The 27,544-nt window shown below is 31.7% G+C and overlaps 1 protein-coding gene across 4 annotated transcripts in view; it reads left to right on the top strand.

The window, feature by feature from the left end:
* GALNT13 (polypeptide N-acetylgalactosaminyltransferase 13) overlaps positions 1 to 27,544 on the top strand; it is a 448,686-nt gene that overhangs the window by 75,949 nt on the left and 345,193 nt on the right. The gene's annotated exons all lie outside the window — the stretch shown is intronic.

The following is a 27,544-nucleotide window of genomic DNA, read 5'->3' as shown; positions in this document are numbered from 1 at the left end:
TTTATTTTCTTGATAATAAAATTAATAAATATTTATTGTAAAAAAATTTAAAATACAAATAAAAATAAAGAAGAAAAATAACCTGGAATACTACTCAGAAATTGACATTGTACTAAAATAGAATTTAATATTTTAACTTTTTCAATCAATATAGCATGAGCATTATGTCCTACATGAGACAGTTTTTAAAAATGTGTTTTTAATGGCTGCATAATATTCTATCATATATATGTACCATAATTTCTATAATTAACTACTTTTCATTAATTTTTACATAGATTGCTTTTAATTTTTTTACCATTAAATAATGTTATAAACATTTTTAGGAAATTATCTTTGAAAATGTTATTTATTGTATTCTTTGGCTAGATTCTTGATTATGAGATTAATTTTTTAAAGGCATATGTATTTTAAAAGGCTCTTGATAGATATTTCTAATGACTTCCTGGAAAGCCTATTAATCTTCACATCTCATCATCAATAAATGAGAATACTTACCTCACCACGATATTTATAATTTAATTTAAAATACATTTGCTAATTAGAGTATTTTCTAATCACAAATTCTCTCTTTTTTATACTTTTTACATTTTACTGTGCTTAGATTTAAATTATGTCATTAAATATAGAGTATAAGTATATGGTGACTTTATGTCCAGATTTTTGAAATGTAAAAATAAACGGAAGATCTTAAAGGATCTGATATATTAGACATTGTAAAATATATTAAGCAAATACAGGATCCATGAGGTGGTAAAATTTTGTTTCTGTACTCTGATACATTTAGTTGTACAAATAAACTCCATAGGGTCAAGAAAATAAATATAAAACTTCAGGCCACAGTTGGGGGAAAACCCTGTTCAGGACTGAATTGAGAGGTCCTTGTAATCACAAATTCTTTGAGGTTTTTTGTTTTTAAATTTCGTTTCACATGGAATGATTTGATACATATGTATTTTGTTTTAGTTTAATAATCAGGATATATTTTTTTCAGTAATTAGTCACTGAGACATACATATCTTTCCTCTCATTACTGGTTTGTAATATTAAAATTAACATGTAGAAAATCTTATCTACAAAGCCTTTATATCAGTTATTTACTTGATTCCATTAACTTCTCTTGTAAATTATATTCCAGAGCTAAACTATTTTGATTATGACATTTTATATTATCTGATAGAACACTTGACAGGTTTCAGACTGCTCTAATCTGGAGATATGACCATTATAGTTCTAGTCTTAGTTTTCGGCGTGTCCCCTGAAATGCTTGTTTAGATATAGAAGAGTAGGTGTACATGAAGCCTCTTGGTGTACACCTACTCTTCTACATCTAAACAATTTGATTTTCTAAAATGAATGGAAAATATTGTTTTATCACTGAATCTCACCATATTTCAAAATAGAATCAGGCTGTGGAAATGTGGCCAAATATTAATCTAAAAATTATACTTGGCATTACTTTAACCTGTATCTTTTATATTTTTGTTTCATACTTTTTGGAAGTACATTCAAATATGTTTCCTCATAGGTCTGTCATACTGATTCTATTGGGTTGGTACAATAAGTGGGAATACTGGAGATAAACCAGGATAGTGGCAAGAATACTGGTGCTGTGGTTGCAAGATCTAGATTTTTATTATGGATCTGATCTAGCCTTAACTAAAAGTCTGATCCAGATAGAATCTCACTTTCTCTATCTTTTGAGGATTAAATAGATATACTAAGAAAATGTTTTAGGACTCATAAAAGGCTCTATAAAAAGACATTGGTGCACAAAACCCCTAATTTACCTGAAGCTAATAATTCTAAAATCAAAACCTTATTTTTTAAAGTAAAAACACCATATGTTTTTATCATTAAAAATTACTTAAATATAATTTGTGATTCCTTCTCTGGAAGTTTAATTCTTTTTTTGATTTACAGTAACAATATTTTAAAAAATACTTTTCAATGTAGATGAACATAAGAAAGGATATTAAAAAACCTATAAGCCAACCACATACAGATTATTATAATTAAATTTTGGTTTATAATTTATATTTCTAATAGAGATCCTGCATTATTTTCTTTTTATATTCTGCCTTAATTCTCTGAACATATATTTTAAACATTTTCTCATGTTATTAAATATTTCTTAAAATAGTTTACTGGCTGTACATTATTCTATCTAATACATTATAATTTGTTTAAACATTTCCTTCTGGCTTTTAAAAAAGGATAAAAATATTAAAAATCATTCTTTAATTAGTTTCTTACTCATTATATCCTTATTATTTGCTGTCATGTAGTGTTTTCTCTCTGTCTTTAAGAGTTGTACTTTATTTCATTATTAATATACCTATCTGTGGCATGCTTAATTCTACCTATTTATCATATAAGATATGAACTAGATCTCAAAAGATAGATTCTTGTAGGTGAAAAATTGTTCTTGAGGAAATTGGCACTTTTGAAGAATTAGGTTTGTGTGCATTGTAATAAACATCTTCACCATCATTAGAACTACCACTTAATATTGTCTACTATATGCCAAGCCTTACTCTCAAAGCACAATGCACTATATCATTTACTCTTCAGACATCTTTATGAGGAAGTTAAGAATTATTTTGACAGAATTTTCTGTACTCATTGTTTTGCGTTTTCTCTCTTGTTCTCTCTCCTAAATGCAAACTTGTATTTAATTCACCAAAAATGCTTTTATGAGGACAATTTACAGCTTCCATCTTGCTAAATCCAGTGGTCATATCTCAACCTTTATCTTACTTGACTATGAATAACATCTGAAACAGCAAATCATTCCTACCTCCTTGTAATACTTCTGTTATTTGTCTTAGAGGATATCACATGCTCCCGATTTTCTACCTAATTGACTGCTCCTTTTTAATCTCCTCTGCAGGTTCTCTCTTTTCATCTAACTTCTTAAAGTTGAGGTAGCCCAGGAAATGGGATTGGATGTTTGTTCTTTATCTATACTCTTTTAGTAATCTCATGCAATCTGATCTCATTGCTTTATATATTTTACAATTTTACAACTTTCTAATTTATATATTCACATCATGCCATTTTCCTAATTTTTAGACACTTACAACCAAGGCTTACTTGATATATACTTTTGGATTCTAAGAGACATCTCAAACTTACTGTGTTTGAAACTGACCTTTTAATATTCCACAAAAAGCTTTCCTACCTGCAGTCTTCTCTATCTCAGTTTTTAGTAGCTCCAGCTCTTCAGTTCCTTAAGTCAAAAATCTTAGTCATTCTTAACTTTTCTCTTTCTCTCACATTCTTTAGTAGCAGATCATTTTTATTATTTCTTCAAAATATATTCGAAATTCAAATACTTCTCACCAAGTCACTGGTTTCCTGCTTCTACTCTTGCTCACCTATAATCTATTTTCAACAGATTAACCAAAATGATTTAAAAAAAAAAAACAACTCAGGTCGAATCATGTCATTCTTCTGCTCAAACCACTGTGTTGGCTCTCTGTCACTCAGAGTCAAAGTTGAAGTCCTTAAATGGCTTAACAAGTATCTATACCACATGTGCTAAAGTCATCGCCAACTTCAAATTCAGTTAACCTCCCCTTGTTCATGCTACTCCATTCATACTGGTGTTTTCGCTATTCTTGGAATATGCTAGGCATCATTCCACCTCAGGGCCTTTGCACTTACTGACTCTTCTACCTGTAATGTTCTATCTACAGTTTTCTTTCTGTCTTATTTTTTCCCTTCTCCCCTCTTTCAGGCATTTCCTCAAATGTAAGTGATGGAGGGTGGCTTCCATGGCCACAGGATTTGAAAATATAAATTGTTTCTTATCCCTGCATTCCCTATCCTTCTTCTCTGCTTTGTTATTGTCCACCACACTTTTCACCACCTGGCATATATTTTTATTAATTAAATAATATTAAATAATAATTTTTCATTAATTAAATTAATTAACTAATAATAATTATTATTTTTGTTTTCTCCCTTTACTCCTGACAATAGTAATGTCAGTCTATTTAGTTTACTGCTATATTTCCTATACCTAGAGGTGCCTGGCATATCAGATGTGTGAAAGAGGGAAGGAATACCGAGCAATTACTTAATGCTGTCATGATGAAAGGATCTGTAGAGCAAGAATTCCACTTTTTGTTCCAGAAATAATTTACCACTGGAGAGAATCATTTCAAGAATCTAACTAGACATCTATATAGAACATAAACAGTGTATAAACATGATCAATACATAAAGAAAGCATTAAGTTTTCAAATATAGGTTTTCCAACAGCTGAAAACATCAATACTTGTTTTTTTCACATAATTTTATACTATTAATTAGATTGTGTGCATTATATATGCCAATATATTTCATATTTTATACAAATTGGTAGAATATTCTATAACCACTATAATGGGTTGAATAGTGTCTGAAAAAAATTCATGTATCTTTAGAACCTCAGAATGTGACCTTATTCACAAATAAGATCCTGACATGTAATTAGCTAAGGTGAGTTCATACTGAATTAGGGTGGACCCTAAATGCAATGACTGGTGTCTTTATAAGAGAAGGAGCAGACAGAGAGAGACTCACAGAAAGAGGAAGACTGTGTCAAGATGGAGGTATACTGCCACAAGCCAAGGAATGGTTTCCAGAAGCTGGAAGAGGCAAGGAAAGATTCTTTCCTAGAGCCTCTGAATGGAGCGTGGCCCTCTTGATTTTGGATTTATGGTCTCCAGAACTATGAGAGAATATGTTTCTGTAGTTTTAAGTCACTAAGTTTGTGGTTGTTTGTTTTGGCAGCCTTAGGAAACAAATACAACCATAATCATTTAATTTTTTTACAAATGATCCATAGTCATTAAAGTACAGAAAGAGTGAAAACATGGCATGTCCCAAATAGCAAAGTAATTTAGTCAGGATACTGAAGGTGATGTAAGAAGTCTTTATCCCTAGTTCAAGATGCTACCACACATACACTTCTCTATCTTTCTAACTTTAATATCAAGATCAAAATAAAATAACTTAGAGTTCTATGAAAATATAAATACATATTTTAGAAAATCACCATGCTAGAAAAAAACTTAAGAAATATTGAGAATATATAATTTTTTACCAACTTAGGTAAGCAGGATGCTCCAGTGATTGCTATATTTCATAATTTGAAGTTCTCACTTCTCATGACAAAAGGAGCTACAAATGAACCAGAAGCTATGTTATGTTTGTGTAACTCTTTAGAGTAGGTATACAGAGTAAAATTTACTAGTATGGATCACTCAGGATAATCTACAAAGTGGCCTCATTGATAGAATTCATATTATATAACATTTTAGAATTGGTATTTATATGACAAAGGACAAATGAAAAGAACAATATAAAGATAATCATTGAGTTTTAAAGATGGTAACAGTCTTAGCAGTAATCTAATATATTTTCCAGTTTCTCAAAAATCTCAATGACATAGAATACATTTTCCGAGTAAAATCTAATGTAAATAGGATGTATAAACCAATAAAATATAGATTGTGTAATGGAGGGGTTAATTGTCCGTAGCCTAGAGGCCAAACTAAACCTACTGAGAACTTTGAGGATTCTGACCTAGTGTCTTATTTAGAAATTACAGTGACTGTAAATGGACTTGTACAATTTACAACCCTGCCTTTCCTAAAAAGTATCACTATCATTATATCTTCAATGCCCAATATCATTAAAAGTTGCTAGTGTTTACAAAGAATTACCTCAAATCTATTAGCACTCTATTTTTGATGTATTTTGGTGGAATATATTTTATAGCTTAATTACTAGTAATTCACTGAAGATTTCTGCAATTCCAACCTTGAGTTAACCATTTTCTCCTCTCAATTCATATAGTATCTAATTTAAACTTCTTCCATTATAGTCTCTTTATTTTCAGGATACTTATGTACAAATTTTGTTATTATTTTTACTAAGGGCACTGTGTATTCAAGACTTAAGACCCATCTGTGACTCAGGAAATTATCTACTAGAGTGTCTTTCATAGGTCAGGTACAGAACCAACGTTTAGTGACTGAATAAACTTCAGTCTAGTTTGGATATCCTTTCCTACTTTTACTTTATAGTGGTTTTTTAAAGATCTTTAAGTTGTCTGTTGATGACTATTATGAACATTGCATACCTTCAATAAATATTTGGTGAATGAACATTTGTAATAGATTCACATCTCAAAGCTGAAGAATAATTTGTTGTTACCAGTGATTTATTTATGTGCCTTTTTCTATGAACTACCTTGCTGCCTTGATGTTCTTCTCCTTCTAATCTCTTCACACAGATAGAAGATAAATCTTCCTGAAATACTACTTTGATAATGTTACTTGTCTGCTCAGTGTCCTTCAATAAGTTAGAACTAATGGCAGCTCAAAGTCATAACTCCTTTCTCTGGCACTAGAGGCTATCTACAGTCTTAACACAGAACAAAGTTCTAGTCTTAGCTTTAAATACTTTACTAAATATTTAGTGTATAGTGGTTAACACCTGGACTGTAGTGTGAGACAGATCTTCATTTTAATCCTGTCTGTCATTTCCTAAAGACATGACCTTGTACAATTCATTTGCCTCTGTGAGCTTTGGTTTCTTCATCTTGAAAATAGAAATAATGACCACATTCACTTACAGTCTTTCTTTCAATATCTAAGGAGTATTTACTGTATGCTAGATACTTCTTTTGGTACTGGGATACATCAGTAAACACAATAGACAAAATTATTGTGAATATTGCTTGCTAGTTGGGAGGATAGACAATAAATAGAGGAAATGAGTAAGGAATCTATACAATATGTTAGAGGTATAAGTACTATGAAAAAAAAAATGTGAGTAAGGAGTATGGAGAATTGAGAAAAGGTGGCAGAGAAGAGGAAGCATGGAAATCAGTCTTGGAACAACTGAGGTATTCTTCCTGCCTTGCTTTCCAGAAATCATAGAGCTACCAGAAAATTCAGATTTTAGAGAGAATTGATTCAAGCTTTCTATTCTTTTAGTATAAGAAGATCCAAGGGAATTGGAACTATGTGCAAGCAGAAGTTGGTTTTGACAGTTTAATCTTCCTAGATCTTTGTAATTAAAGTAGTCTAGATGAATGAAAATGAATATAATTTTTTATGTGATAATTGAGAAACTGTCAGAATTCTTGGTTAGTATAATATTTAGATATCACCATTAAAAAGAATAGAAAAAATTTTGTACCATTCTCTGCTTTGCACATGACTGTATTGTTGTTGTTATGTGTGAAAATACACAAATTAGATGAAAAAAAAAACAAGAAGAATTTGAGCAAAGAATTCATTCTTAATCCTAATTTAAGACACTATATACCTTGATGGCATTATTGGTTCCCCCTTGATTCTAACCTTCTCATGGCTGATAGGCTAAAATCCAAATTCTTACTGTGCCTTCAAGTCTGTGGATCATTAGTTCTCAGTACTGGATGCACATCAGATTCACCTGGAGGGCCTGAAAACAGTGATTCTGTTTGAACACCAGGTTCCCTTCCCTCTTCTGATTTAACTGACTCAGGCAGGTGTTAGGTATTGGTGCTTTATAAAATTCCTCAGTTGACTGATTTAATGTATAATCTGGCCTGAGAACCATTAATATATGTGATCTGGCCCCCCACCTCTCCAATCTCATCTACCATTCATAACTTACCTTTCTCTGCACACAAGTCTTCTTTCCAGTCTCCTAAATTGAAAGTTATGCTCATCTCAAGGCCTTTGCATTTTCTACTTTACTTAAAATACTTTGCATCAAATTTATTCATTTAACATTTTAACAACTATTTATTGATCACCTCCTCTCTCTACTGTGGATAAAAATCCCTTTTAGCCTGGCTATCTCTTCCTCATCATTAAAGAATTCAATTTAAACATCAGATCCTGACATACCTTCTCTGACCATTTCAGCTGAAATAGTCACTTCTAAACTGTTCTCTATCTTCTTATACTATTTTAATTTCATAGCCCTTACCTTATTACCTTCTTATACATTCTGAATTTGTCTTATCTATTTGTGTTATTGTGTTTCCCACCTTGAGAACATATATGTTCCATGAATATGAAAATTTTGTTTGATTCAGTGCCTAAAAGAGTATTGGCTAAATTCTGTAGTATTGGAATATAGTATTGGAACATAGTAGGCACCCAATAATCAATTAACTAATCAATCGACTATATAATGCAACTTAATGTGGGCTCTGTAGTTCCTAACCTGAACTTTGTTTCCCATTAAGCTTCTGACGTGTACAAGTGATTTAGAGTCCTGAATGATCATGAATCATTTTCAATTTTTGTATTTTTTGTAAAGAGGTCTTCCAAAATTAATGTTTTAAGCCTCATAAAACTTGGATGTCTCCTATACCTAAACTAGATTTTTCCCCAAGCTAATCAGATATTAATTTATTAGGATAATATTTATATTACTTTAATTAAACTAGTAAAATAATTCTGCTATAAAGAATAAGATGTGTTGGAATCATGTGAGTTGAGTGAATAAAACATTTGAAACCAATAATAAACATTTGAGGTAATAGCTCATTTTGGAAAACAAGGAAAGTTCATTTTAGTTTTAATTGTAAAAATGGGTTTTTCTGCCAATCTGCTATGTTGGGCTATTTAAAATAAGTTACGTATGAAATATATTTAAGTATTAAGTAATTATTTGCTGCAGAGCATTTGATCTTTGCATACTTTTTAGAACATTTTTGGTAAAAAATGAATAACGTGGAAAAATATTAATTGGCAATCTTTAATGTTTGATTTAAAGTAGTATGAGATTAGACTTTAAAATTTTATTGATGTGAATGTGTATTTGATATAAATTGGAGCTTTAGTTAGAATAAAGTATTGAAATAATTTAATCCAAAGAATATTTTTTTAATGTCATTAACCCTACTTTCTCCGAGAATAGAGGGCATGGCAGCCTCAACTTAATTATCATTTATTCTTAACTTCTTTTAAATATTGCTCTTGTCATTTTTGAAGGAATACTTTTCTCTGAGAAAGCTTTGAAAATAATTATTGTACTTCTAATAAAATCCGAGTAGTAAATGGTTATTCAAGGTCCTCCATAATTTGATTTAAATATTTCTTCCTATCTGTTGTTTCTCCAGGGAAAGAATGATACTGACTATTCTTCAAAATATGTATGATTCTCTCCTGCCTTGTAGATTTGTTCATATTTGTTGAGACTCATCTTGTAACTCAGGGTGTTCTTAAACCAGTAACCTCAGTATCACCTGGGAGAGTTTTAGAAAAATAAATTTTAGGTACCACCCAAACCAACTGAATCAGAATCTGTATAGTAACCAGATTTCCAAGTTATTCATATGCACATTCGAATTGTAGATGTAAGGTCCAATTTCTGAACTTATAACTTTTCTTGATGATTACACTCATACCTTACTTATTGAAGTCTTCCCTGAATCCTCTAGAGAAATAAGATGTCTCAAACCTGGGAATTATTGTAGTTTTTAAAAATACTGCCTTTAATTATTATTGTTTGTTTATAGACATTCTCCTTGAATATACTATTCATGCCTGAATTATCCCCAAGCTAAATGGATTTCAAGGATTTTCCAAAAATGTTGTGTCAGTGATTATATCTATACTTCACAAAACATTACAAATGGAGTAGTAAATTTAATGCAAACTAGATTTCTTGAAGTAAGGAAACAGATTATTGTCTCTAAACTTCCTAAGCTATTGTTTAATCACTGGCACTATTGCTTCTCAGAGTCAGAAACTTTCAATCTTTCCCCTACATGATGAAGATGATAGTGAGGGGACCAAATGTTGAGGAGGCTTCTTACATTTACTCTATGGCTGAGACTCTGTAAAGTTATACTTGAATCATTCTCTTTCCCTGCAGTGAGGCAGCCTGGGTGTGAATTCTTGCTTTGCTACTTTGCTTCGTGTAAACTTTGACAAGTATCTTAGCTTTCTAAACCTTAGTTTTCTCATTATTAAACAGGGATAATTACAATACAGTAATATTACCTACTTGATAGGATTAAGATTAAATTATATCTTCAGGAAAAATTACATAGAAATTAGAATATAATAAATTCTCTGAAATGACTGTTATTGATATTGTTATTTTGTTATTTTAAATGTAGATTACTTTAGTTTAGCCATCCAAGGAAAGCTCATACCAAAATTTAAAAAATAAGCTATTTAATTTATATTTACTTTAACGAATAACCTCAAATCAATGATTTTGAACTTTAAATAGCAGGATTTTCATAAATCTTGTCAGTAATTTAGCTAGACACACTTATTTAATATGCCAGGTTGCTGAGAAGCCCAGGATCAAAAATTAATGTGGCAAAGGCTTCCTTGCTTTTGAACAGATCAATATCTGTAAGTGAACCAGAGGCACTTACAACTAAATATCCAGGAATGAATTAAAAATAGATTCACTATTATTTGAGAGAGTTAAGGTCTCTGCCAAAACTTAGTGACCTCTGCTAACAGTCTTCTTTTTCTGTAACGCTTATCAATTTCAATAGTATTGTTATGCCCAGATGTTTAACAGAATATGGAAGAGTCAAACTCATCAGTAATACCTTTGAAAATACAAATGCAAACCATAATCATTTTTAGTAGAATCTTTGTACATATGGACAACATCATATGGACAAGGAAAACATGTGTCTGTATGATTCTAGATATTCTTTAACCTTGTTAAAGACAATGAAGCTGAAAAAAAGGAGAGAAGAGCAATTTCAGAATCTAAAATGAACCTGATCTGCTTCTTGAAAAGATATTAAAAGGATTCAGAGTTTTAAATCTTGTCAAAAGTCTACAAAAATAAAATGAAAGATAGGTCATATTCTGCCCCAAATTCCAGATTACCATTTACTAATTCAATTGATAGAGACCTGCGGGCCTGTATGCCATGTGATGGGATGTGAAGGTGAGCCAGAGCCAACATGGAACATGAACTTTAAAGAGAGAATTGCATGTTGATTTACAATTGTAATAAATGCTTCTAATCCAAAATGATATGACAGAATGTAAATAGATGACTTGATTTTATCTGTGTGAAGGCCCTGGAACAAGGAGAGACTGACAAATTTGAGAGACCAGAGAATGCTAATATTGCTAGAGGGCAAAAACAAGGAAGCTAGTGGTATGGTCAGATCAATCTAGGCTATAATAAGAGTTTTGCTTTTAATTCTAAAAGCAGTGGGACATCACTAAAGGATTGTAAACAGGGAAGCCCTAAGGTCATAACTAACAGCTGTGTGAGAAAATAGATTAGAAAATCAGAAAACCAGTTGAGAAGGAAGTCCTGTTGGGAAGTTATTGTAGTAGCTTGGAGGTAGACATAATGGTAGCTTGAACCAATTTAGTGTCAGTAGAGATGAGAATAGGGAGAGGAGATAGATTTGAGAAAGTAAGATTTAGGAAGAGTAGTTGGCATAGCTTAAGAGATGGTTGTGAATTGGTGATGAGTGAGAGGTCATTGGTCAAGATGATTCCAGGTGTTCTGCTTGAGCTTTTGTATAGATGATAGTGATCTTTACTAAGAAAATGAGTTTATCTTAGATATGTTGCATTTGAGGTGCTCTTGAGAGATTCATATAAGGGTCCTTAGTAGGCAGTTAGTTACCTGTTTATGAAACTTAGAGAACTAAGAGACAGCTTTAAAATTTGAAAACTAGGGTTTTAAGGCAAATTAAAGGAAATACTTCTTTACTCATATAGACAGAGGAAACTTGTCTTACCTTTCTTGAATCGGAGTAGTAAATAGAAGTTGACTTCCAAAGGATTTAGGTGCATGCCGTGTTTTGCAAGCTTTGTTTTTTAGAGCTCTAAGGTATCACGAAGGTGCCTCAGAGAGTCCTGTGCACTGAGGAGGTGTCTGAGCAAAGGAGGCCAGGCCCAGAACCTCCCTCTCTAGGAAAGAGGCTCTGCTTTTATCTTCTATATACATTGTAATGTCAAATGATATTTTACTTTTAAAACGATTCATATTTTAATTAAAAGAACTACATCCATGGATAGAAACTCTCTGAAACATTATTAAAGGGTAGTGCGGGATCTCATTTCACATCCCTAAATATGAGGATGAAGTGATGAAGGATAGCTAGTCATACTTATCGCCCAAATCATTTCTTTGGAGATTAAATATTGGACTGGAAGGATTGTTCGATTTCATGCAAAGTTATTTTTATCCTTGTGATATTCTGAAGGATAAATTTTAGAAACAATAGGGAAAATTTGCTGCAATTCACAGTTTCATAATGTGAGTTTTGCTTTGTTACCTGAGATGAGCAATTTACTAAACCAGATTTTCTCCTTTCAGCTTGGAGATTTTTTCCAGTTGCATAGAATACAGACCAGTGGTCCATATTCAGTATTCTTTGCGTCGCTATGGAATAACCAGAGATATATTTTGTCTTGCTAAGTACTGTTTCTGTAGTCTTATTATTAATTTATATTTTATCATGCCTATTATTGAATGTCATTTGCAGAATTAGTGACTAGTCTTGGCCTTTTTCTTGCTGTGAAGGACAAATAATTAGCACATGTAGACTGCCCTTCTACTATATCAGTCCTGAAAAGGTATAATTTCAGATTTCTGATGCTCTCTCAAGCTGACACTCAACTCCAACAAATGTGTGCTGGAAGAAATTGACATTTTCCCCCCTCATATTTCATTAAAATCCACACGAACAAACAGTTTAACAATGATTATTTTAAGCCAATGAAATGTTAGGGATCAATGTAATAGGCTCAGAAGTTAGACTATGGAATTAAACTTTATGATTCATTTGCAAGGATGGAAATGTACTTGGCTCATTTTAGTAAGTAAATACTGCTAAATTTATTGAAATATTGATCTGTTTTCAGTGGAGGATTAAATGAATTTCAAAATGTGGAGGTTATAAATGTATGCAAAGCATTTCTACTGTGATACAAATCCTGGGCCATTTCACTTCACGTCTATAAATATGTTGCTAATAACTGCAAATTCTGTTATAAAGTGTAACCATCATCTATCACTGTGCTGAAGTGAGTATTCCTAAGAAAAAATAGTGACAGGGACAGATTAGTTTCTTTATAGCATCTGTCATTGTAAATAGATACCTCATTTTATAGGTGAGAAGCTTAACTATCGATAGCAGGTAATATAGAGCCTATTCTAAAATTCACTTTCTACTTTCTTGAACAAGTGGCATGAAGAACCTATAACTTCTTTCTTGACTTTCATGTTGAATGATCTTAACCAAGCATCATGTTTTGTTTCATATTTCAAAGTGATTTGTTGATGATTATATAAATGTAACTATAAATGAAAAAGAAAATCTCAGATGACAGTAGTTTTTAATCTGCCTGGAGAAAAAAAAAAGGTATGAATTGAATAAAAACTTTCAGTATTTTCTGTACCAGGGTCCTGAGAATATTAAAGTCCTGGTATATTTAAGATGCTAAGAATTTTTGTTAGCATCTGAAGAGAAAAACTGAGAAGACTGAATTTATTTAACTTATTGAAAGGAAAACTATTTCTTCCTGGAAATAATTTAGGTGAAAATAGGATATATATTAAAAAGTAATATGAAAAAGTAATCTTGATGTAAATCTATTCTACTTATAAACTGTCTAATGTTTCCTCTTATGTATAGAGCAAAATTTTCTATCAACGGTATGTGGTGAAATTTGCCATAGTTTCTTCAATTTTTACCAATTTTTTAAAAGTAAATACAAATGTTCCTTTAATCTTTACCAATTCTGAGCTGGGATAGAACTTCCAGAGAAATTTGATACAGGTTATTACAGTAGCTTAGAAAAATATAATTATTTATGGCATTGAAATGCTATCTCTAAATTATCTAATTTTAAATAAGAAAATAGTTTTCTGCATTTTTCTTTTAAAAAAGTACAACAGTACTTTTTTAGGTAGTAATTTCTACCTAAAGTTCAGTCTTAATCAGGCTAACACTGATATTTATAAACTCTGTAAGTATTGGAAACTATAGATTATGCATTTAAAATAATGTAATTTAATTCTCTTCCCCTTCTTTCTTTCATTTAATTTTGGGATTGGTTAAGATTATTTGTCAAAGTTGGTCTGTGACCATACACCGAAATGTTCAATGGATGGTTTATATTCATTGTAATAAAAGATTTAGGCTTTAAACGTTTCTCAAACTGATTTCCAAATCTAAAATGAGACTTCATTTGCATAATAAAATAAGAAGTCAACCTTTTATGTTCTTGGCATTGTTTTAACTTTTAACATCCATTTAACATGTGGCAGTGTGTAAGATCTAAATAAAATGGACATATTTCATTCTGTGCCCTTTGTAGTATGACTTGCTGGCAATTTCAAGAAAGGTAGTATCACTTACCTTGTTCCTTTTAGAGAAAATATTGTGCTTCTTCCTAAAAAAAGGAAAGATAATGTGAGAATAAAATGGATAAATGTTTAATGGTATCACAGAACTACAATAAATTTTACTGGTTAGCTTAAGGAAAGATCTATTATATTTGATTATACCTGTCATCTTTAATTTTAAAGTTTTATTTTTTACAATAAAATGCTTCTTAAAGGAAATCATTGAATGCTATTTTTTTATTTATAGGAACTACAGCTTTAAAAGTTTAATGAAATACCCAGTTCTTGAACTGTATTGTGGTCAGAGATCATTTCCAATAACACAGTGCTTTCTTTGAGTTCCTGTATCTTAAGGTTTGTGTGAAATTTGAAATGAAAAAAAAAAATAGAGGCTAGATTTATAGAAACCATTATTATTATTATTATTAGTAGTAGTAGTAGTAGTAGTAGTAGTAGTAGTAGTAGTAGTAATTGACTATTTAGATCATTGGCAATAGTTAACATAGTGAACACGATCACTATGTGTGAAATCTCGTCCTAGATATTTGGAGATGATTTGGAGGATAGTAGAATAAAGGGTACTATACTAGCTCCAGAAGACTTTGATATACTAAGGCACCAGAGAAGTTAACATTCACATGTATTTGAAAAGTGAAATTTAGAGAAAGAAACAAAGTTTCTGTTGCCTTTAATACTACTTAAATCTTATTATTTGAATTACATAAATTCATTTTTTTTTTATTTCCGTAAGATGTGTCGCAAAATCTTTTTAAGCTGAATGGTGAATTACCAACTATTCAATTTTTTCTTTAACAATCTTTATTGAAATATAATTTGTAAACTGTTAGATTCACGAATTTTAAATGTGCATTGTGATGAGTTTTAACAAATATATACAGTCGTATAATCACTAGGTCCTGGAACTCACTGATTTGTTTTTTATAACTATAGGTTATTGTCCAACATCACTGATGCTTGTGTTTACTCTTTTTTCCCCTCCTCTTTGTTTCATTTTGGGTAGTTTTCATCATTATCAAGTTCACTGATCTTATCTTCTATAGTATCAAATGTGCCAGCAATTCTATCTTGTTCATTATTCATTTCTATTACTGTATTTTCCAACTCTCTAAGGACTTCTAGAATAAATGCATACTTTTTAAATGACCATTCAAGATCAGATACTGTCTCTGATTTTTGAACTTAGGATCTTTCATTTGTAATATGGAAAAATAATTATATATACCTCATAGGATTAAATGCAATTATCTATGTATAGCCCTTAACAGTAAATAATAAACTTTCAATGAATACTAGCTGTTATTTTTATTATTACCTAGTATTCATGACTTATTAAATGCCAATTCTTAGATAACTAAATATGCTCATTATTTTTAGTTCTCAGCTAAAGGCATCACTTTCCTAAGGAAAGGCCCCTTGCTTCCTGGCTAACTCTTTTTATCTCCAAAGTAAGTTCAAATGTTAATTTCTCTTGAAGTCCTTTAGATAGCATCCCGCCAAGACTCCCCTCTTCACCCCATACATACAACATACCTTCTCTACTGGTAGTTGAGTTGTGTGAAGAATTCCTTTCCTGTTTATTTGGTATTCTTCTTTTATGTCAATTTTTACATTAGCTCTAATTTATTTATGAATTCCTTTCCTTTAGACAGGTAGCTTATGGAGGAAGTGGGTTTTTATCTCATTTGTCATATTTTCAGCACCAAACACAGTATCTGGCATAATAATTACTTAATATTGAAGGGCAATATGCAAAAAAAAAAAAAAACCCACAAAAAACAAACAAACCCCCCCCAAAACAAGTAACTTTCATGTGTGTTATTTTTGTTTTATCAGTTTTAATGGACTTCATCAGCTTCACATGTTAATGGCCTTCCTTATTACCTGTTCAGCAAACTGTAAAATATGAAGAGTTTACCCCAATAACTGCTTGACATCACATGGAAACATATCCTGACTGAATATCTATAGAAGACTTCCAGGCCTGTTTTCCTGATGCATGTTCCTGTTTCATTATTTATTAAACTGCTCTTCAGGAAGCTGGATTTGGTGATGCCTTGCAATGAATGCTGTATTTTTATTGGAAATCTTTGGCTATATTTAGTTTCCTTAGTGTGAGTTGTTATGTGATCTCAGCAAAGTTTTCCAGGTCAGAGCACTTTTGGGCTTTTGTGGTAGTTCTAAAACTGGCCCTCAGCCAGATTATTAAGTGTTATCTACAAGTAATGTGAAATTGCTGGATAGCATTTCCAATGATGTACTGAAACACAGAGCAGGAGCCCCTGGGAGCTAGCTTTCTCCTACCATTTGATTTTGGCAGCTCTGTCTCTGTGACTTTGCCTCTTTCTAAATCATTGCCTTATATTTTCTTTTTATAGTAAATAATTGGTTTCCACATAGTAAATGCTACATGCATTAATATGAAGGTTGGTTTATTCTGGAAGAGTGTCATTTAGAGATTATAATATTTTCTTTTTGACTTTGGACTTCCAAATCAGAGGAAAATTGTGCTGATATTTAAAAATTTATATTGCTTATTAAAACATGAGAGAAAGATTGTTACTGTTCCAAATGAATTGTTCCAGTCTTAGATATATACTAATCAATAAGTACTAAGATTAAAGCAATATATTTGATTACATAACAAACATCAACCTTATATATACCAGTATTTGCTAATCACACATTTAAAAATCACTAATTTGGAGATATACCCTTGGAATCCCAATTTGAATTTATGAACATGCATAATTACAAAATTGCATTTAGCGTTCATTTTAACCCCTTCACCCCTAAAGTTTATCTCAATCACTTGTGACTAGATTTTCACATCAGAGTGGAAGACTCAGGTTTTTGTGTGTTTTTTTTTTTTAGTGTTGTAAAATGTAAAACACCCTCTAATTGTGGAAGCCTCTAAAAAGAGCACAGCATGCCCAAGGAATTAAGGCCATATTGAGTTTAGCAAGGTGAATGAAGGGGAGAATTATAAGAGCTAACTATGGTAAGTTAGGCAGCTAATGCAGGGTCTTCTAGGTACTGGTAAAACTTTGGATTTTATCTGAAGTACAGTAGGAAGTCACTGGAGAATATTAATAATAAAAGAGGAGCATGAGAGAGAAGTGACATAATTTACACTGAAAAAAATTGTGGCTATTGTTTGGCAATTAGTTGGAGAGACATAAGAGTACCAATAACTAGTCCATTATGTTAGTTCAAGGGAGAGAGGAAGGCGGTTTGAACTTAGAAGAAAATAGAGAGGGCAAGAAATGCATGGAGCTGATATATATCTGTACATAGAATGGACATACCTTAATATTAGATTGGATCTGAAAGATAAAGGAGTAGAAAGAATCAAGATGAGATTCAGATCTCTGACCTAAGCAGTGTTTAAATGCTGAGGTCATTTAAATAAACTTGGACCAACCAATGCTGAGAGGAATTGTTTGGGAATAAAAGGAAAGTGGGGTCTTGTGAAACCAGAGTTTGATGTTGGCTTTAAGATTTGAGAAGCTCATAATTCATCTAAGCAGAGTTATTAGGTAAGTGGCTGAAAATTTTGGGCTTAGGGAAGAAGACATTTGCTGTCTCTACCTTGGAAACAAAATAAATACATAATCAGAAAAAAGTACCCCTCCAACACTAAAGGGGATTAATATTATTAGACACAACCTATGTGTTGGAAGATCTCACGCTTTCACTGGAGAGGTTAAATGTATATAAACATGTTTAAATGGTCCCAGGATAGAGCCTATTCTTGTGCTTATTGTAAGGAATTTGGGTATGTTAGCTTATGACGGAGCAAAATATAGAAATTATATTAGTGTGAGGTACCTTTGGAGGAATTATGCTACAAAAGTAGGTGCTGAAAGGTGACCTCACAGATGTGGTCTCAGTTAATTATAGGAATAGTGTCCCTTTATTTCCTGGGCATGAAACTAGATGGAATGGAACTCACCCTGAGTTTGGAGATAATTGACTTCAAGCCAAAGGAAATATATTCTTTGCAGAAAATGATGTTATGGAATCATCATTTGTTTTCTGATCAACTCTATTGCATCTTTTACAACAGAATTAAATGGAAAGAAGTAGTCAGATAAAAAGAGCTGTAATATTAAGGTCTTTATGGCAATTCATAAAGTAGGCGTTTAAGCTCCTTAAGAACATGATGGGAAGGTGCACCATGAACCAGGCAATAATGTGCTGGCAGTGATGTCTAAGTTGGCATCATGTAGTTGTGGGAGGCAAGGACACTAATGGCCCTTCTATATAATATGTGTTCATCCCCACTCTTGAGGAAAATTAAAAAAAAAATGATAACATGGTGAGGACCTTAAGTCTTATTATGTAGTAAAGGCTACATATTTTTAAAAAATCTTTGAATTACTTATTTATTAACTTTTTTTTTGCTGAACTTAGGTGACTTGTTGAAATGAGAAGTATGATTTATGCATAAATCACATAATATATTGAGTCAAAAAAAGAGTAAACTATTTGGCTCAGTATATTACTGCCAGAGATGGTAGTAAAAAGGGATGATCTCCTCTCTCTGTGAGAGTCATCATGTTGGATTTCTATTGAACCTTAAAAGATGGAGCAATTTATTTCAAATTTGGTTAATTCTGGCCATGCCACATGCTTACAATAATAGGTAAAGGTGTAATTATAGATACTATTGTTAAAATAGTATTAGATACTATTGTTAAAATATCTTGACCAGTGAATCCAGAATCCATGAATCCTCTCCTAATCACACTTTCAAGGGATTTTCTAAAGAATTGATGCATAATGATTCAAAATTAGACAAAATAATACTTTATAAAGTTGGATTTGGTTCTGTTAAAAACTGCATTATCTGCTCTTTTTGACTTCAGTATTCTACAATCAAAGTACAGAGATAGGTCTGTATCATATATATCAAGCTCTAAATTTAAATCTAAGTCTCAAATCATATTCCTCTATTGCTTGAAAAGACCACATCCTTTAGGGCCAGAAGGAAAAAGTAGAGAGTGGAGAGTGCTTAGTCTGCCTGATTATTTACATGCCTTTCCATAAGGCAGGGATTACTAAATATATGTGGCTCATCACATATATGTGATGATAAAAGCCAACCCATTTAATTTTCCACCTTTGAGATAGTATATAAGGAAACATGGAGATTAAGTAAATAGGACTCCTTTCTCTCTGAAGCTAACTAATAGGAAGAACTTGGATATCGCTAAAGATGTGGAAGGGTATTCTTGGCAAGATAGATTTTGTGAGGAAAGACATGTGAGTTTGGCAAAGCCTAGGGTAATTTCAGGGAGAGAGTGAATATCACAGAGAATTGTTTGTTGATCACATTTCATATCAATTCATACTACATTACACTGCAGTAGTAAAAAGATGTACATCCCTTTTTCTGCCCTTTTATGTCTTAGGAATTTAGTCAGAAGTGTTAGGAAAAAATAATGATTGAAGTGATATTTTAAGGCATGTTGATATGATCTCAGAACGCATGAAGTTTCAGACAAAAGAAAGTCTAGAGGTAAATAAACTTGTCAAAAGACAATGGTATTAATTTCAATCCGAGAAGGATGATATTTACCTGCAGAGATAAAACAAAAAAAGGCTCGACAATATATTAAACTATGCTCACTGAAATGGAGCCACACATCAGACTTTACTCTTTTGTAATCTGGAGGCAGTGTGCTATTAATAGCATAAAAAGTAGCATTTATTGAATAAACAGTTTTATATAGCACACATATTATGTTTAATCTGTCTATAGGTTGGTGCTTCCTCTTTTAGCCTGTTTTTCAGATACAAAAAAAATTAAGGCACACGGTTTTAATAACTTGTCAAGATCTCACAATTAATAAATGGTGGGGCTGGCATTCTAGGTGAGGTAGCTATCATTTAAGAAAAGATGAAGAACATAAAAAGATGTAAGAAAGGTGACAAATTGTTACAGAAGAGCTAGAGAGATCTATTTATCAACAGTGTGCTCTTGTATCATAATTTGGATTTAGAAGACTTTCCCACACTTAATTATATGGATTGCCAATATTGGAATCCTAAATCTCTGTGGTTTAAGGCATACCTGTAATAAATAAATGAATAACTAATATGTACTTTCAGTTTCTGGAATAAAATTTTTCCATGTTTAATATAGAAATGAAAATGAGTCACTGGCAGAGGATAAATTTTAGAGATCCTTATAAGGGAATTAGGCTCACTTAATCGTATTTAAGAAATATATTTCAGAGTCTGGTAAGACATTCATTACGTATAGTGCTGTTCTGTTACTTTGGAAAATAAAACAAAAGTGTAGGTTTGAGAATATGGAATGATAAATATCCGAGAGCTGTGCTAGAAACAAGCCTAAATGAATAATGTAATGTGCATGTTTCTAGCCATACAGCTTACAAAGCAGAACTAAAAGCTTTCTTCTTCAACTCTGAGCTAATTCAGTCTAATATTTTAGAAAATTGGTGTACAAATGATGATAGCTATTGTCTTATTTGATGAGCAGACTGAAACACAAAATTGGCTATTAGCCTAAAGCTTAAGGACTTTGTAGAAAGGGGAAAATAACTGAAGCTAGCAAATAGACTTCCATTTGGGATGGGTGCCCAGAGTCCTGACTAAACTTGCTTGTGGTAACGTTCAAATTTCTGGGGACACATGTTTAACTGACCTTTGGGAAACAGAGTAAAGAGAAACAGGGCAGCTTTAAACAAAACCACCTTTGTAGTTTCACTCAGCGAAACCTTTTCTAAGACATTCGACCAGAACAAATCATCACATGAATATCGTAGAAACTGAAGCTTGTCTGGGGGAAATATAGAATAATTTTTTCACAATGTTGAGAATAGTATACAACTCATTCCAATAAACCTTTGGTTGGGACTGGATTGTGGTGGAACAAAGAACAACAGGAGAAGGAGCTGACTCCGGGCCATATTGAAAGGCTGGAGGTGGAAAGGCCTGAGGACAAGTACAAATAGGAAGGCAGAGTGAGGTACCAAGAGTCCAGAGGGTCAACCCAAGTCAGACAGAATTTGAGACGTGGGACTGCACTGGAGGATATGGGTAAGATTCAGAGAAAAAAGGTCAACTTTGTCCCAAGATCTAAGTCAGGAAGGAGTAAATGGACAGGAGTATACAAAGCATTTCTCCCTCAGAGACTAAGCCTTCACTCCTCAAAGAATGAACTATCACTGAAATACTCTTGGGCTACATTATAAGAAAAGAATTAATTTGGTGTAGTTCATGCTATTGAGGAGTTTATAAACTAGTGGTGGATGTAGACCAATAAGTAAATGCATTAAACAGAGACATGATTGTGCAGTGGTTAAGGGGATGGGCTCGATCTACATTTGATTCTCATTTTCTGTCATTCCTGGCCATGTTAACCTTGAAAGATTATTTAGTTTTTAACCTTTAGTTTTTAACCTTCCAGTTTCTTGGACCATTGTTGTGAATCAAGTGCTTTGAAGCTCATCAAACATTTCTAGTTTACTAGGGACAGGATTTGACTTAATGCCAAAAAAAGAAATGAAAAATGTGGAAGGCTGATGGCTTCAGTAAAGTGTTTGAAATAATGGGAGAGTGAAATCACATAAATGAAATATTAATTTGATAATTATTACCTTATTTATTATCTTGTTTCTCTAAAACTTTTAGAGAAATATTAATATCTGATTATTTTGTTCTGGAATTTGATAAATGAATGAATTATCATTGCTATATTTTTATGCTATGCTTTCAATCTATGAGTTCTAAATAAGTAAACAAATAATAACCACTGTGTTTAAATATTTGAATATCACAAAGTAAAAGTCAAAATGAAGTGGTAATTAATAGTTCGGTGCATTTTGATATCTCATATGCATGTTTATAATTAGTGTGCTAAGATAATATACACTTGGTCATTTGACTAATTTCTGAGGAAAATGTTCAGGCACAAACTGTACTTTGTTGAAAATATAATAACAATGAAGGTCAGGAATGTTTAACACTATTTAGAATGCATGTTGCAACCTATCTTAGCCAGTGAAAGCATAGACTGAAATAGAATAGGTCCAGGTAATTTAATATTATATTATTCATTTTATTTATAATTCATTGAAAAATACATGTATCGACAGAGTTGGATTCAACCTGAACAGTGAATGATCTGTTTGTATAACTTGTTTCTGGGATTCTGGGGTCAGATTTCTTTCCTTAGTAGTAGTGGTGGATGGTTCTGGAATAAGTACATCCCTTCCTAGTAACTCTTCTAAAAAACCAACTGCATTTCTAATATGTTGTCCTGGATTATCCTCTTAGTCTGGGAAAACATAATCATACTCATATATTTATTTTTCTTTTTTAGAAAAGTGAAATAAAAAAAAGCAGAAGAGTCATGGCAGCATTAAGAGTGAGAAAGTCAATGCGCTCTAAGTGCTGCCTCATCACCTTTGCGTATTGTGCAATTTAATTCTTTTCCTCAAGGCCCACAGAAATAAACTAATTTTCATGATTGATTTTCTTGCATAGCTTATATCTTTCTCTAATACTAAATTTTCTTACATTATTAAAACTTACCTTACAAGTTTCTACTTTATTAGAAACTATACTGTGAAATCAGGCAGGATATAGTCTGGGGAAGCATTTACTTGATTAGAAAAGATTCGTTCAAGCCTTTCTTTACAAAGTAATTTTGAGAAATTCAGAAAGTGTTTTATGTATGACCTACATATTTTATATCTGTACCTAGTATGAAAATTTATAAACACATACCAAAGGATTTAGATAATTCAAATACTAAAGTGTTACAACTATTAGACATTTTAAGTTATATTAACTGTAGATGTTTGCTATAAATTAAATATCCAGTTCTCACTGAATAGATGTATGAAATTTTAAATTGGCTATAAATTCACCAAATAAAACAAATTAAAATATTAGTATTATATAATATCCTGAATTGATTTTTTTCCAGCATTCACCATAGAAGCCAGTATTAATATGATCAAATTCTATTAACAATAATATAAGATATGCTATAAAAATGCAAGCGTTTTGTAATAATGATTTTTATTTTCTTTCTTTTTAAAAAAAGTATGTAAGCCCACTGTGCATCCATGATTATACTTTAATTACTTGGAATAAAAGAAAAATTTTTAAATTTCATTCTGGTATTTTCAATAAAACATTTTTAGTTGTATTATAAAATATCAAATCATCTGAGAAAGTTGAAATCTTTAGTGGAATGAGCCTATGTATTTCTAAATAAGATAAAGAATATTGTCATAGATACCCCTTAGGTGAGTACAGATACTTTTGAATTATTCGCATATACAGAAGTTGTTTATTAATTTTTAAATAGATTAATGATAAACATTTTCGTATTTACATTAAATCTTTTCCATTTTTAAGTTCATTTATATATTTAATAATTTTTAAGCTCACATATTGATAACGTATAAAATATGTAAATCAGCTTTTGATTTGTTTATGTGGTAAAACATTTGTAAATAACTTATTTCAGTTAAAACATTTTATGTAAACATAACTCAGTGTTGTGTTAGTTATATGGATATACACCAATTGCACATTCAGTTTGGAACCAATGAAGGGTCGTATGTAAATTAATAAGAGTTAGATATTGCTGTTGCTCTCAAGGAGCTTGCAACTTAGAAATATTTTCAGGTATTTTATAACTGACATTTTAAATTTATTTTAATTGTGTCGAATACAGAGCCTTGATATTTACCTTTGATTTAATGATTTTTTATTTTTAAATTACAGTTGACATACAATAGTATATTAGTTTCAGGTATGCAACATAGCGACCAGACATTTAGATAACTTACGAAGTGATCACCCCAATAAATCTAGGACCCATCTGATTATTTCTAATTGTTACTAGTTTACTACAAAGTATCCAGATAAAGTATTCAATTTCCCTGAAATACTAAACTATTCATTATGAATCTGACTTGATAAGGTAGAATTAAATATAATACATTAAAAAAGAGATTAGTTTCTGACAAAACATTGAATTTAAGAATGGGTCAGCCTTTCTTACTGGATCCTGTAGATTTGTCTGTTTTTATCTGTAGCTACTTTCTCAGGGGGTCCATAGATCAGTACTTAACCTTTGATGGCATCAGTACTATAAAATAATTGGTCTGCTATCTCTCAATTAGCTCCGATCACTGATGGGCCAGGGGTTGGGGTGGAGGTGGGCAACAAGTATTAAAACTTTTCCATTGGTAAGGAGACTACTTTTAGCTTAGTTATCTTTCAAATACGTGTCCTTGATTGGGAAGAGAATAAATCTTTTCACAATGCTAATAAGCAAAATACAAGGTAGATGGTGGCTTGATAATATTAGCATTTTACATATTATTTTATTGCTTATTATTTTATTTCGTCTCAGGAAATAGTAAATCTCTAAAGAGTGCATTTCAAGTTAGAAAGAATGGAATGACAAATTTAGTATTTTTTAATGAAGATTTACATAATTTATGGCTTTAAAATTCCATCACTTGTGAGGAAAGCTGATTGATTATATTCTGTGCATATTTCATTTTTGACCTTAAGTTTTTCTGCTTTCGATTACTATATATTTTTGAATTTTATCTTTTTTGGTCATATTAAATAATTAAACTTTAAATTTATTTCATGATTTTATTGAAAATGATTTTACAATGTTGGTGACATGTCTAAGTTATATTGCTATTTATATACGAGCATTAATTATATTACCTTTTAGAGGAATTGCAAGAAAGATACTTCTATACTATAGTTTTGGAAGTTTGATTACTTATATCTTGATTTTTATTTGTTGTGAATTTTATTTTTAGGGTTATGTTTTTATTCTATGTGATTCTTGGTATGTTGGAAACTTGTGCATACTACCGTATTTTTTTAAATCCCCTTTTAAATTCCTCGCTACATAATCTGCAAGATTGAAGTGCTAGCATCTTCGATTTATCATTCAGTTTACACTCTGACTGAATTTATGGCCCCAAACCCTCACGTGGCAGTGAGAATTAACACTGGAATCTCCATTCAGCCTAGGGCTCTTTGCCTGTGTCCTAGTCATATCCAAGTCTGGGATGGGTTTATTATCTTCCTCCTTCTAGGTGAGACAGCTTATAGACTAATTCAAGGAAGGACACAAATATAAGAAAAAATTTTCACATATGTACTTTGATCTATTTGTTTTGTTGTCACTAAAATAAAAAATTTCCACTGCTATCAAGGCGAGCTAGATAAATGCTTCACAAAGTTTAGTGTGCATAGAAATTACCAGGAGAAATTTGTGTTAAAACACAGATTCTTAGCTATAACCCCCAGAGATTCTGATTTAGTAGGTCTAGGAATAGGGTGCTTTAGATTTTCATTTTGGATAAGCTCTCAGGTGTTGCTAATACTGCTGTCTAAGGAGCACGTTATGAGTAGCAGATAAGTGGATAATGTTAACCAATAAGAGATATCAGCCAAATGTTTAAATTTTTGAGGAGAATGAGTACATTTATTAATGAGGTACATAAAAGCATTGTGTTTGAACATTAATAATTAGTAGAACTTAAAGGATATAAGTTTGGTAGTAATTATGCTTTTATTTCATAAAAATTTCACATTAGAAAAATCCTGTAAGATTCTTAATTCCCAAAGCTCATCGGACCAGTTTAAGCCTCAAAATGGAAGCTGCTTCTCTTAATGATCACTTATCAAAACAAACAAACAAACAAACAAATATACAAACAAACAAAAAACCCATGCAAATTATTATTTTAAGAATATTTTTTAAATATTATGTTTGATGCATACACTAAATTTTTTGCTGAAAGTCCTTAGTAGTGTGGAGTATTATCAATAAAGTTTACATTTAAGTAGAATGATTAACATTTAAAGTTGATTTTTTAAATCCATTTTCTAATGACTTCATCATATATTTGATTAAAAAAAGAAAGCTAACTGTCATATATATTATTACTGATGCACTATATCTTGTAAATTCACCATTTGTGAATAAAATTTCATAAAATACTAGAAGATTGATTTCGGGTTCCAATACTGGTGGATCCTCTTTGTTGCAGATTAGCATTCCCAATAAAAATAATCAGAGAACCTAGATGCTATTTTTAAAAATAAAAATAAATTTAAAAACATACCAAAGTCAACATGTATTTGAAATTCAAATACTAGTCACTAAGGTCGAGAGCACGTGAGAAGCCCAAGATCCTGGAATAAAAGGGAGCGGAAATGGGAGCCCGACATTCAGCATCCATTTATTTTCTGGTAATTGTCAATTTACAAGTGATAGTTAAGGATAAGAAGCCAAGCAGAGCTTCTGGTAGCCTTCCAGGGCTGTGGACTACCCCGAGGGACATACCAAGAGGGAGCCATGGTAAATCCCCAAGCTTTTAGCTGATAGCACTGAGGAGCTACTACAGCTTGGATATTGAGGTTTTTGATAGGCAGGATTCAAAGACGACTCCCCAATAACCTACATTCTTTTATCATCCTTCCTCTTGAATGTTTGAGGACCTCTGAATACTATGGGGTATCATACTGTGATTAGGTTCAACTATGTAACAAAGGAAGGGATTATGCAGATGATTTTGAGTTAATCACAAAAGATTATCCTGGGTGAGTCTGAACTATTGATGCAATTTCTTAAAAGAGTAATTGGGCCCTTCCTAGTGAGAGAGATTCTTCTACTGACCTTGAAGTAGTAAGTTGCCATGTTGTGAGACTGTCCTGTGGCCTTTAGAATTTGAGAGCACCTCTGGCTAGCAGCTCAGAAGAAAGTGGATCTAATTCCTATAACTTCAAGAAACTGAATTTTGTCAACAATCAAGTTTAGAAGGGAATCCTAAACTTCAGAAAGAAACATGGCTTGGCCAATGCCTGATATCAGCCTTGTGAAATCATGAGCTAATGCCATAGCTAAGCTGTGCTCAGACTCCTGACTCCTGAAATCTGTGAGAATCCTCAATGGTAAGATGAAAAAATTGTATAGTTTACAATTTTTAAGGTGAAAAGGTTGCTTTTTTATAGTTTATTTCACTTCTAAATGTCATATTCCCAAATTATGTTAATATTATATTCTGAATTTAGTTTTTTAGAATTGATTCTGTTATTAAATGTTTGTTTTTTTTATTTCATTGAAAAATGTTTTATATACCTA

This window comes from Pteropus vampyrus, unplaced genomic scaffold, assembly GCF_000151845.1.
Source record: "Pteropus vampyrus isolate Shadow unplaced genomic scaffold, Pvam_2.0 Scaffold2, whole genome shotgun sequence".
NCBI lineage: Eukaryota > Metazoa > Chordata > Mammalia > Chiroptera > Pteropodidae > Pteropus > Pteropus vampyrus.
Note: the sequence above shows the minus strand (reverse complement) of the source record. Positions and strands in the feature narration are given on the sequence as shown.